General features: G+C 31.4%; 1 protein-coding gene across 1 annotated transcript in view; it reads right to left on the reverse strand.

The window, feature by feature from the left end:
* The window catches only part of LOC129233669 (teneurin-m-like), a gene marked incomplete at its 5' end in the record, with an annotated part of 86575 nt that overhangs the window by 34644 nt on the left and 39528 nt on the right, over nucleotides 1-12403 (reverse strand). The window lies entirely within an intron of this gene.

Raw genomic sequence — 12403 nt, forward strand, 5'->3', positions numbered from 1 at the left:
TGATAAATGTAAGTGCGGCGTTGCCACTATCATAACTGTAAGTGCGGCGTAAAAGGACGAATTACTTTTAACACCACATTTTCATTATTGGAGAATAGTTTTTAAAAATAAAATGAGTCAAACACATATCTGATACAATATTTAATATAGTAGCCTAGGATCCCGCTGAAATTACAGTAACAGAAGATGACAATATTTCCTAAAGAGCAGCTCAAAAAAGATACTCTTGGTTATGCTCTGAATATCATGAACCATATTTCAAAAAAAGAAAAAAAAGTTAGGAGAGTTTTTTTAGTGCGGAAAAGAATCAGTATTAATATGAGTAGTTTTGTAATTGCTACGTAGATGGCGCTAGGTACTCAAAACTAGGAGTAGTGATTTAAAGTACAAATCTCAAAATTATTTAAAAAAACAAACAAACAATAACAACAAAAAAGTTGTTAACCTTTTTATTTAACTAGAATGTAACGGGAATCAAGAAGAATTCAGAAAGGTTTGTTTTTTGAATACAAAACTTCAAACCCTTCCTCCCCCTAACCTTACTTGCAGTTTTCATAAGAGTATTGCAATCTGCACGATATATATATATATATTTAAATGTTGAAGTCAGATTTTATGATCTCTTTGGAATCATGGCAGAATAAAAATTCACAAATCGAAAAAACTTTAGTAATAAGGCAATATTTATATAATGTACATGCGTAGAAAGTAAGTTATATTGAAAATAAAGGTAAAGGTGTTGAATAAACTGAATGTGTATGTTACATTACAATTATTTTCCTCTACTAAACTATTTTCTTACTTTGATTCTGGCGTCACGCATAAAATAAATCGCTAACTTTAATTTCCTTGAATGCTTTTCAAGCACAATCCATTCACTTTAGTTACATTAATAAAAGCATTATTATTGTCTCTTGTCTCAAAGTGAAAAGAAAAAAAAAAAAAAAAAAAAAAAAAAACGAGAAGGAGGGATATATGAGCCAGTACTTATTTAAAAAAGGTTGAGATATAAGTTTGCAAAAATTTTGAAACATTATGAAACCGGATTAAAAATCAGTGCGGTTTGAAAAAAAAAAAAAAGACTCGTAAGAAAGTCGATTTTTTTTCGCAGCAAATTTAAAAAGAAATCAAAACAAGACATGTAGATGACGCTTTAAGGCGAGGCACTTCATCAGATTTATGGAACTTAGTCCAGCTATAGAAGGGCCTGATACACGTGGATTTTTTGATCATTTTTAGAATGTTATCACAACGCGATCGAGCTTTACCAGTACAGTATTTCTATTTAAACGGAGAGTCAGAAACTATTGCTTAAATATTTGCAATCGTGATAGGACGGAAGACGAGGAATGACATGATATATTACGCTAAATCAAAGGGCTGTGTTATCTGTTTTTCGTTTCATGCAGACTAATACACCGCCACATTATGCCAATCCAGTGACATATCTCCTACTAAGTACTTTTGATGAACCCAGCGTCAACAGCTGAAGTTGTAAGATCTGCTTCAACGATCTGTTGACCTAGCTCCCAACGACTTCTGATCGAGTGGTAACTTTAATTGTACTGAGCAACCCCTTCAAGATTAGCAAAATTTAAGTATTCCAACTGTCTTGAAGTTCTTACATGCCTTGCACAGTTCGGGAATTTTCTTGTTGGAAGCAATTATCAGAGCAGAAATAATTATTAGTATTAGCCAATTCGTATTAGCCGTTATTCGTAACAACCGTGAATGAGTGATACCGTGAAAAATCGAAGAGATACTTTATTACATTTAAAAAATTTTACTGCAAATACATACAATGTAATTTAACTATTAATACATTCAGAAAAAATCACTTATTTCCTATAAAACAATGTGTTTGGAAAATATCGAAAAAGGAAGATAATAATCGGAAATCGCGGAATAGGTTGTAATCCACACAATGGAAAATTAACAGTTTTATCTTCAAGTAAATTGCAATGTCCGCGGGTAAACAAATGTACAGGCTTTATTTTCTATGCAAATTATTTAATATTTCTTTCTCAATACACTATAGTGCTTCTACACCTGATAAAATGATAAATAATTTCTGAAAAAGAGAATTACAGTATTCAACTCCGAACATTTTAAGTAAAGAGGACAGAAATAGTTGTTCTTCATAACCGATACTTTCAATTTAATGTACGTATTATACGAGACATTTTTATTGTAATTAGACAGCAAACCAAACTTGACGAACAAAATGTTCATTTTATCCGTGATTTCGTATTAAAAGTGATCTTATTAAGCAAGTTCAACTGTATTTTTTTTACGGAAAACGCTGTTTAAAAAATGATTGAACTTCAACATTTTATTTTGAAAAAATTTGAATAACCAACAAAGATTAAAACAAAAACAAAAACGGAAAAAAAAGAAAAGAGAGATAAACAAGACTTGTGAATAAATTTTACTCAAAATAACATTAAATTTGCGATGCTAATGATTATTTATCGTTGAGCACTGCTGATTTTTAACTTTTGAAGATTAAATGTCCGTGTTTCAACATTCGTAGTGTGAAACTTTTAATTAAAATAGCAATATTTTGGACTCTGTTTTCAATTATTTTTCCTGAATGATTGCTTGCGTCTTAAGTTGTGAGGGAAAAAGTTAGAGTAATAACTAAAAAAAAAAAAATATCAATTCATCTTAAATGAAGAGTGGGTCTTAGAAATAATAATACAGATTAAAGGAGACACGGATAAAAATAATACGCAGAGAAACTTTAATTCGAAATGAAAATTTATGCGCGTTATTTCTAAGTTCTTGAGATTAAAGTGTACGCTGGCAAAACTGTGAATAAATTAATAACAAGCCACAAAAAAGCTCTTTATAACATTTTTTTCTGATTTTTTATTTTATTTTAATCTTCGAAGAAATATGTAATAAGGGGGAAGAAGATGATAACTATACCAAACATCCCCAATGATTCCTTTTTGCAAAAAAGAAAAAAAAGGTCGTAGCATTTTGAAATTATTAATTTTTCTTTTTTCTTTCAGCTCTTTCATTTCATGTGGTTTCTTTCAATAGGCAGGAAAAAAAAGTTGAGCATAAGAAAATTAATAAGTATCTATGGCCCTCTGTTTTTACGTTAATTACAGTTCTTGGCTAAACAAAAATCAACATATAAAAACATATTTTCATTTGAAAAATGAAAGGGAAGGAGCTCCTCGATCTTATGAAGCACAAAGAAAATAAAATACTGGATATTAAAAAGGACGTTTTTCTTACTTTAAAGTACTTGGAGTTTCTTTTTTGCATTGTCGCATTAGATTAATGAGCATAAAGCAGCTAACAATGAATAGGCAGGACTTGTACGGAGAAAGTCTCATCAGTCTTTATTTTTATTTAAATCTTATTAGGGTAATACGGTGAATGTTGACTTTGCATTGTATATATTCTCTTTCATCAAGTATAAGTCGTCGTTTTCAGAAATAATTTCTTTAAGATATTATGATATTTTAAGTCATTCGTAATATCGTCCGACTATTTACGAAAGCATTTCTCCTTTAAATTGTAAAATTTGGAGACTTTTTGAGTGTTAAACGAATCATTTAAAGGCAGTTCCGTTTCTGCCTTTAAATATTAGGGAAAAGTTAAATCAAGATATATAGCGGAAAACTACTTATTCATTTGAATCTGAAAAACATAGACTCGAAGTGGTATAAAATAACCGATGAAATAAATAATTTTCAATTTGAAAATAGGTAATTTGATTTCAATTAAAATTTCTCACAGTTTAGGTATAGGATTTTATGTTTGGAAAATTCTATACATAAGCTGTAAATTACTGCCAAAGTCGAAAGCTGAAGCAAAGTTACCTACCTCCTGCATATAAAAAAAAAGTAAAAATAGTAATACCTTCAGAATTAAATGCGTTTTATCGAGATTTTCTGCGTATGTTGAATTTGTGACAATATTTGCTTTAATTTGTAAATTTTTTGCTTAAATTCATTAAATAAATAAATGAAACAACAGGAATTGAATTGTCTGATTGTTCCATAATTACTGCCAAAATTTGAACATACATAAAAAAAAAAAAGAAATACCCTCAAAAGATGTTAGCAAACCGAAACGTCATTTAACCGCGTAAACATAAATTAAAACAAAAATACGCTTTATAATGTTGGTTAAAAAATTTAAATGTCTCTCCTGCACTGTTCTCTTGCACTGGCCAGATGTTTTTTGGGATCCCATTTAAGGTAAAACTTACAATTGTATTGCCATTGGCTAAAAGAATTTTCGCCATTTGAAGTTCCTAAAACAGCGGGGACTCCAGGCCATAACCTGTTGGCCTATTCAGTAATCAAGCCCTGCTGGAGGTGCGACGGATATACGACTAGCTCGAATATGATATCCAGATTTTGCAGTTTCACTCTTATTGGGGACTAACAGTTCAAAACTGACATAACCGAGCTGCATGGGATCAGATGTTCCATCAATCTGCAATATCTATAAATGCTGCAATCGGGTCCTCGGTATTTGCTAGTATAGTTTCTATACGTTGATGAAACAAATGCTCAAGGCCTTATCTTACCGGAGTCAAATAATGACAAAACGCACATAGTAAGCATGTGATGCATGTGTAACATCAGCAACAGCAACGTTAACTTAATTCAACAGTTTGATGAAACATAATAGTTTTTGTGAGTGAGTGCAGTATTCGAAAATTAAACTAACAGCAGGGAAAATCTTGCATAAAGTATTGACTACATACCTTTAAGTAACCAAAAATAAGAAGTCATTGAAAAAAGAAATACGTATATGTACTACAAAAAACATGCAGCGAAAAAAAAAAAAAAAGGAGAAACCAAAAAAGGTAATAAACATGGAAATATATAAATAAAAATACCTCCATCAATCGCAACCGACTTATTTAAAATATCAATATTTATTCAGAAGCAAGTTGTATTTCTCACTACTGAAATGATAGTACTTTTACATTAGAATGAAGACTTTTGTGCCAATTTATCCCAAGTTCCCAAAAAGAACTCAATTATGCACACGATTAACTAATTATACACCAGAGCATCTCATAACAGGTAGGTATACTATTTTCACTGTTAGCCTTAAAATATTGATAAGAAATTAAATTACAGACTGTAAATATATTAAGACGGCTCTTTGCAAAATACAAATTTTATCAAGTTAATTATCATTAAATTCATATCATTTTCAAAGAAAGTACTCGCTCAAAAGGTATTATTGAACAAACAGATGGAAGTATACAAACAATTTTCGAGGGATCTTGAGTTATGTCTGAAGATAGAAATATTCTTTTCTTCAGTACTTTCTAAATTAATAATAAAATATACGCTGGGAAAAGGAGGTAAAATTGCATACATATTTTGAAATTCAGAAAATTTTAGCACAAGTTTTCTTTGAATGTATGCACATCTTTCATAATATTAGCGTATAAACATGCATTTTACAGCAACTCTGAAATTATGAAAGGAGCAAGCGAAATTGTCAATTTATCACCGTTTATTTTTGAAAATAATAGCATTTTTGCTTAAAAATTCTCATATGCAGGAAGTTAAAAAAATGTATACTATGAGTTCTTAGTTCTTCAGATAAGAACTGAATACCCTCCAAATTTTGTACAACAAATGTTTCTCATTTATTAAAGGTTAACGGACACTTTCCAAAAACAGAAAATTTAATAATCAGCAGCTGTCATTCGTTTTGGAGAGTTCTGACGCAGCAAATCATGAGCAGGCTTAGATTGGTAATGCAGAATACACTCAAATATTTTATCTGCCATGTTTTCAAGCAGCTCTTGTCAAAGGGTAAATACTTAACAGGAGACAGGAGCTGGAAAATGGACATTTTGCAAGTGATATGCTGGAACTGAGCGGGCAAACTGAAAGGCAATGATCGAGACTTGACATAAATGGGAGCACAACTTCAGTTCTTGTTTTCTTTTTTATATGAACTTTTACTTATTTTACAGAGCACAGGGGCACTGAAATACGTTTGGAAGGCTATGGGATATCCACGCTTTTTTTTTTTCTGTTAGACATTTAGCTCTGGTGATTATTATACACATAATTGCAAATACTATGCAGGCGAAACAACCAAGAGAGTACGAATCTGAATGAAAAATGTCTGCAATGTTTCGAATTATTTGGTTAGTCATAATGACGGTCAGTTGAAAAAAAAAAGAGTGTAACCTGCTTGACGCTTTTAAAATATGCCTTACTCATCAGTTAAGATCATAACGGGTGCATGTATTGAACAAATTTATGATATTTTGTGGAATGTACCATATATTTCGTCACAGCTTTTCTAATAACCGTTATTAAGTATTTTATCAAGCATACCACGCTGCATGTCCTAAAATTTATGAAACATATTTCGGCAGAAATTGATTGACGATATTGGAACACAAGATTTAATATTCTTTAACGACTGTTTATGAGTTACACATTTTTCTCGGTGGCTCTTTCATCGTCGGTACGTCCCTTCAATTTCTCCATTGTAACTTCAAAAGGGGCTCTAATATTCAAGCATCGGTTAACGCTAGGAGCTCCAGTTAACACGACTGCTTGGATTGCTGGCATCAGCGAGAAGGGATAAAATTAAGGGAGTGAAGACTTTCATTCGTAAAGCAAAGACACCAAGTCACGTGATGAGTTTTAAAGTGAAGCATTCGAAGAAATCAGGTTTCTTTCGGCAGTTTCACGCAAAACGTTTCAACCTTTCGTGGTTGTTAAGTCACTAAACTTGAGCTTTTTGCGTAAGCTTTTGCTAAGCCAATGATTGGACTAGCGCTCTCTATTTACTGATTCCTGCTCTAAGGTTGAAATGATATCAAAACAAAGTCGTTTGCTCTCATGAAACCCAATCTTCCTCCCAAGGGAAGAAGAAAAAACCGGGGAGACGACAGGTCATAGAATTAAGGAGGGTGCGGCAAAATTGTCAAGCTGCGCTTCGCCTAGTTATAACTGTCTATTAAAAATGAATTCTTGCAGTCGTTGAGTTGTGGGATGATTTTCCGCACGTTCATGACGTATTCTTATTAATTTTACAACGTTTTCCGGAAACGTCTGTTACTGCACTCTATGGCGGGGGGGGGGGGGGTGCTGTTCACAAATGATGACACGCTTTGTAGTTGGAGGGAGGTCCGTGAAACTGTGAGTTTGTGACAAGGAAGAGAGGGAATAACATGAAGTGTGACATCACTCCTTTTTTTTAAATAAAATTATGTTTATGAATAGCGTGACATGTGACAAAGGGGGTAAGGTAAAGTTTGACACCTTGTGACGACTAAGAGAGGACGGAGGGGGGGGGGCTAAAATATGGAAGCAAGAGTGACATCATTTATGGACAGCCCTGGTTGCAAAGCAGGTACGCTTCTCTCGTATTTACCAGCAGATTCAAACCTCAATTAGACATCCAAACTGTTGCTGTAAGCCTATTGTTTCTAATGATAAGGTTTCAATTGACCGCTTGGTTACCTGACAAACACTCGAGTTGACTGGTGAATACGACAGTCAGTAAACCATGCTGACGTCTCAGACATTTCGAGCTCACTAACTACAGGTGCGCTGTGACACTAACACTGTTTCCCTGAGCATATCTCAACCAATCAGAGAGCGGGAAAAATATATAATTCCTAACTTTCGAGACATAATGTGTATATTTCATACTTAAAGTTATAATTGACTAAAATATTTATTTAAAAACGGAACACATAAAATTACAGATATGCAGTTTTTTTTTCCCCCTCTTAAAAAAAAATTCTTTTAATCTCTCTGAAAGTAAGAAAAAACCTAATAAAACGCCAACAAAGAAGCATCATATATTAGCAACATTGCTATCATATTTCATGAAACACAACACACAGCCTTTGATATGATTATTTTTAATGGCTTTCCCCGACATTTAATCCGAGGAAAAAACAAACAGCAACGAGAAACTGCACCGGGAAATAAAAACAAAAGTGATTAAAATATTGTGTGACTCAAATTTTTCATTTTCTTATCTCTGGCACTTCTAGAGCTTTAGAGTGAAAAAAGATACCTTAAACTGAGATAAAAAAAATATTAAGGAATGTTAGCAAGAAACCATACGCAAAATGGAACGTTCTTATATTTTTACTGAGCTTTCCAGCTTAATGCTTTTTACAGCTATTTTTTATATGAAATAAAGTGAGAAAAAAGAAAAAAAAAAAGAAAAATGCGACTCTTACTAACTTAGGCCCAAAGAAAATTGCCATTTAATCCTTCTTTGGCACAGCGCGTTTAACTTCTCATCCCAGGGGTTACAGCTTAGCTTTTATTTTTCGCTTAAGAAAGCGATGAAATTCAGGAAAGAAAGAACGAAGAAGTGCCCCATGTTTTGGATATAAGTGGCGTAACGAAATAAAAATAATAAGTCTGAAAGTAATAAGGGTGGGAATAATAATAACCTTGCAATTAAGAAGTAAGGATGTTTTCAACAGTCGAAATATAAAATGAATAGTGCCTTAAAGATTTTTAAAATTTTTACTAATACAATTTTCTTATTTGGTTATCTATTTTCTTAATTGGTTTCGTTGTTTCCTTCATTCAAAAGTACTACTTTTAGTCACTCAAATTAATAGAATAGGCAAAAAAAAAAAAAGAATAAATAATAATAATGATAATAATAAAATAAAATAAATAACATGGAGTCAGAAAAACTTATTTTCCCAACAGTTATTTTCTGTTTAAATTTTTAAAATGTCCGATTTTGGAAATAGAGCGTAGTCTTTGGCGTCACAAGAGGCATTCGGCACACCACTCCATTGCCGCGCTAAATGTTTACGCTTTGCTGTCAACCGCGTTATCAGGTCATGGTAATTCGCGCTGTGCGCTAATGGCATCAGTGAATGGCATTTAATCACTTCTGATGTCATGTGCAGAAGCGTAAAAGATGAATTTCGATCTGCGCACCAATTAAAAATATTTAAAAAGAATATTAAACTTTGTCAAATTATTTAAAAAAGGTTCAAATCCTATGTTTTTAAGCATACTCTTTCAAAAAAAAAAAAAAAAAAAAAACTTTTAAAATTTCGGAAACGTACGCATTGAAGTTCTCAATCTGTGGAGAGCAAATTTGCTGAATTTTGTTGTCACTATAATAACCGTTTACGGCATTATCGCCTTTTCTTTTCTTGAGATTTGTGGTTTTCATCCACATATATCTCTCAATCTGGACTTTCAGCTCGCCTACATAAAGTTAAAATATCGTGCAACGCCTTGATACTGATATGCGGTGTTGGAAATTAATATTCAAAAACTTATCAAGCCCTCCCTATGATGTTGTGAAAGTGACTATTGGTATATGTATGTATTATATGCCAACCTGAAATATATCCCAGATTACTACAAAATAATTTGTATTTAATTCTTTGTTTCAGGAGCTCAAATAATGTCAAACTAATTTTAGTTTGAATTTATTATTTTCGTGTAATAACAGTATGTAATTATGTATGTAATAACAGCATATATGGGTAATAACAGTAATTAATTTTGGGAAGAAAATATTCAAATTTTAATCTAATAACCAACTTTTTCTATCCAAACTCAGCTTCAGTTTTAAATTCTGATTTTGCAACTGCAATACTTGTTTCACATAATACAGTGCTGGCCAAATTATTAAACTAAGACAGTTTCAAAAGCAAATTCTTTATTGATTACGTAACTATAGACACATTAACGAACAGTGAAATAATTATCTAATATTTAGTATGCATTCCCTTGTTCTTGATGAGCATTTTAAGTCTTTTTGACATATTTTTCACAAGGTTTACACCATTTATTAACTTTTTAAAAAAGGAGGTAAAAAATTGTTTATGCTCACTTTTATATATACTCACATACACGCACTCATTAGTTACCTTAAACTAACTTTAAATATAACAGAACACACTAATAAAAAGAACTAGTGAACTGTTTAAGCTGATTGAGATTATGTTCCTGGTAGGTAGATAAACAAAGAACAGAAACAAAGCAGACAGTGCTGCCACCTGCAAACATTAAATTATGCTAAAATAACGTAATAATCAGTGTACAGTATGTACTGTACTTTAACAGTAAAATAAATAGTATTTTAGTACAAATAGTGTACAAAAAACAAAAAAAAAAACTCTTTAGTCTAATAATTTGGCCAGCACTGTATTTTGATGTTGGCGGAAAAGACGACATACCATAAAAAGTTAAAACTCAAAGTTTCAATTTTAATTTCGTCAAAAAAAGCAGGTAAATAATTTGGCTCGGTTATCTTTTTGTTTTTCTGACTCGCAATATATTTATTAAAAATTTTCGCGTTATATTTAAACTCAAATGAAATTTAATGCTTCAAAACGAGCAACCAAACGAGCCTCATTGTTATAGACCTGCTCCGATCTAATGATTTCTTTTAGGAACAAAATATTCCATGCATTTTAATTCGGGTAGTGTATCCATACATATAACGCAACTAATGCTCTTTGTTTTCTTTTATTCCCCCAGTTTCATTCCTACCCCCCTCCCATTGGTAGAAAAAAAAAGGTTATATTGATGGAAAATTTAAGCAGAACTTTTGTTTCCACACTGCCAATTGTTAATTGTTATCTGCTGAATTAATAACAACTGCATGGCCTAAAAATTTGAGCGAACTATTATATACAAATCGTCTGCTCATATTTGTGATGAATCTTTCCTAGTAATTAAGCTGAAAGTATGTCTGGATCTCTATTTGTCTGCCTGTCTGGATGTCTGTGACGCGCATAGCACCTAGACCGTTCGACGGTTTTCATGAAATATGGCACAAAGCTAGTTTGTAGCATGAGGTGTGCACCTCGAAGCGATTTTTCAAAAATTCGATTTTGTTCTTTTTACATTCCAATTTTGAGAAAATTTTACCGAGCAAATTATCACAACGTGGACGAATATATTACGGAATTATCATAACATGGAATCGTAACATTGGCAAGCAAATGAATATAGCAAATTGGCGAGAAATTCATCATCCATTATTTGTCAATATACAGGCGAACCAAATGACCTTTTAATTTTCTACTACGGACAAAGCCGTGCGGGTACCACTAGTTAAAAATAAAATCAACACTTTATTTAAATGCAGGAAAACGGGAGTTTCAGAAAAACTAATTTGAGATTTTAAGAAACGTAACTTTTATTCGCTCAAAAAGATCAAAAAACAAGTGCAGATGCATAATTTCTAGTCCTTTCAGTTCTTGATCCCATTAATATAGACTGAAGTTTTGGTACAAATAGGAAAACGGCAGAAAATTTTGTTAAATCAGTATTTTCAAATTGCAATATAAAATGGGAAGCGCAGGAAATTAATTTCCGGCTGCTTAAATTATATCAATCGTTGATTAGAACCTATGTACTACTTATATAATCACTACATGTGTAGCACGCAAATATTCTATTACTCCTTAATTAACAGCAGTGCATATTTTAAATACCTAATATAATTGAGTCTAAATTATTAAATTGTAATTTCTACAACATGTAATTATTATTAATACTTTTATGATTACGCTATTTCGCTGAGAACTCCTCGCTAAATTACAAAATGTAAATGTTTAGTAAGAAGATAAAACACGCTTTGATGACTATTTTGATTAAATGCCATTACTCGCATTTTGTATGCAAAAGAAATATCTTAATGAATTATGTCTAGCTTGAAGTATATTCATTAGAGTTCATATTAAATGCTCTCGTAATGAAATGTTGCCATAAATGTTTCATACGCAAAACAACAGTTATATATATTTGCATCAATATACAGCGTATATAAATAGTTTATCATCGCTTAAACGTTTTTGAAGGGACTTAATGGAAAAAGCGTATGAATAAAAAAAAAAGTAAGATTGATAAACGTTAATGTGTATTAGACTCTGCAGTGACCATTTTTTTTAAAAATTACCATTGATAAAACATATAAAAGAAAAACGTACAAATGGTGCTTCACTGTTTATACAAACAGATGTATGACAAAATAATACAAGCACCCATTGAAAAGGGGTGCTTGTATTATTTTGTAAAAAATAATGCAAGCAATTGTATTATTTTTGACAATATATATATATATATATATATATATATATATATATATATATATATATATATATATATATATATATATATATATATATATATATATATATATATATATATATATATATATATATATATAATTGCTAATATCAAAGAATATAGCAATTATATTACTTTAAATTATATTACTTTTTTCAAAGAATATAATATTTGACGAAAAATAACATAACATTCTTTGATAGTAAAGAAACAGAACATGCGTATCACTTCGCATTCATCTCTAAGTGGTTACGAAGGTAAGGTATGTATTAGTCGTTTAACGTCAATCATAAGAGTTGTATGTTTGAAGT

This window comes from Uloborus diversus, unplaced genomic scaffold (genome assembly GCF_026930045.1).
Source record: "Uloborus diversus isolate 005 unplaced genomic scaffold, Udiv.v.3.1 scaffold_609, whole genome shotgun sequence".
Taxonomy (NCBI): Eukaryota; Metazoa; Arthropoda; class Arachnida; order Araneae; family Uloboridae; genus Uloborus; species Uloborus diversus.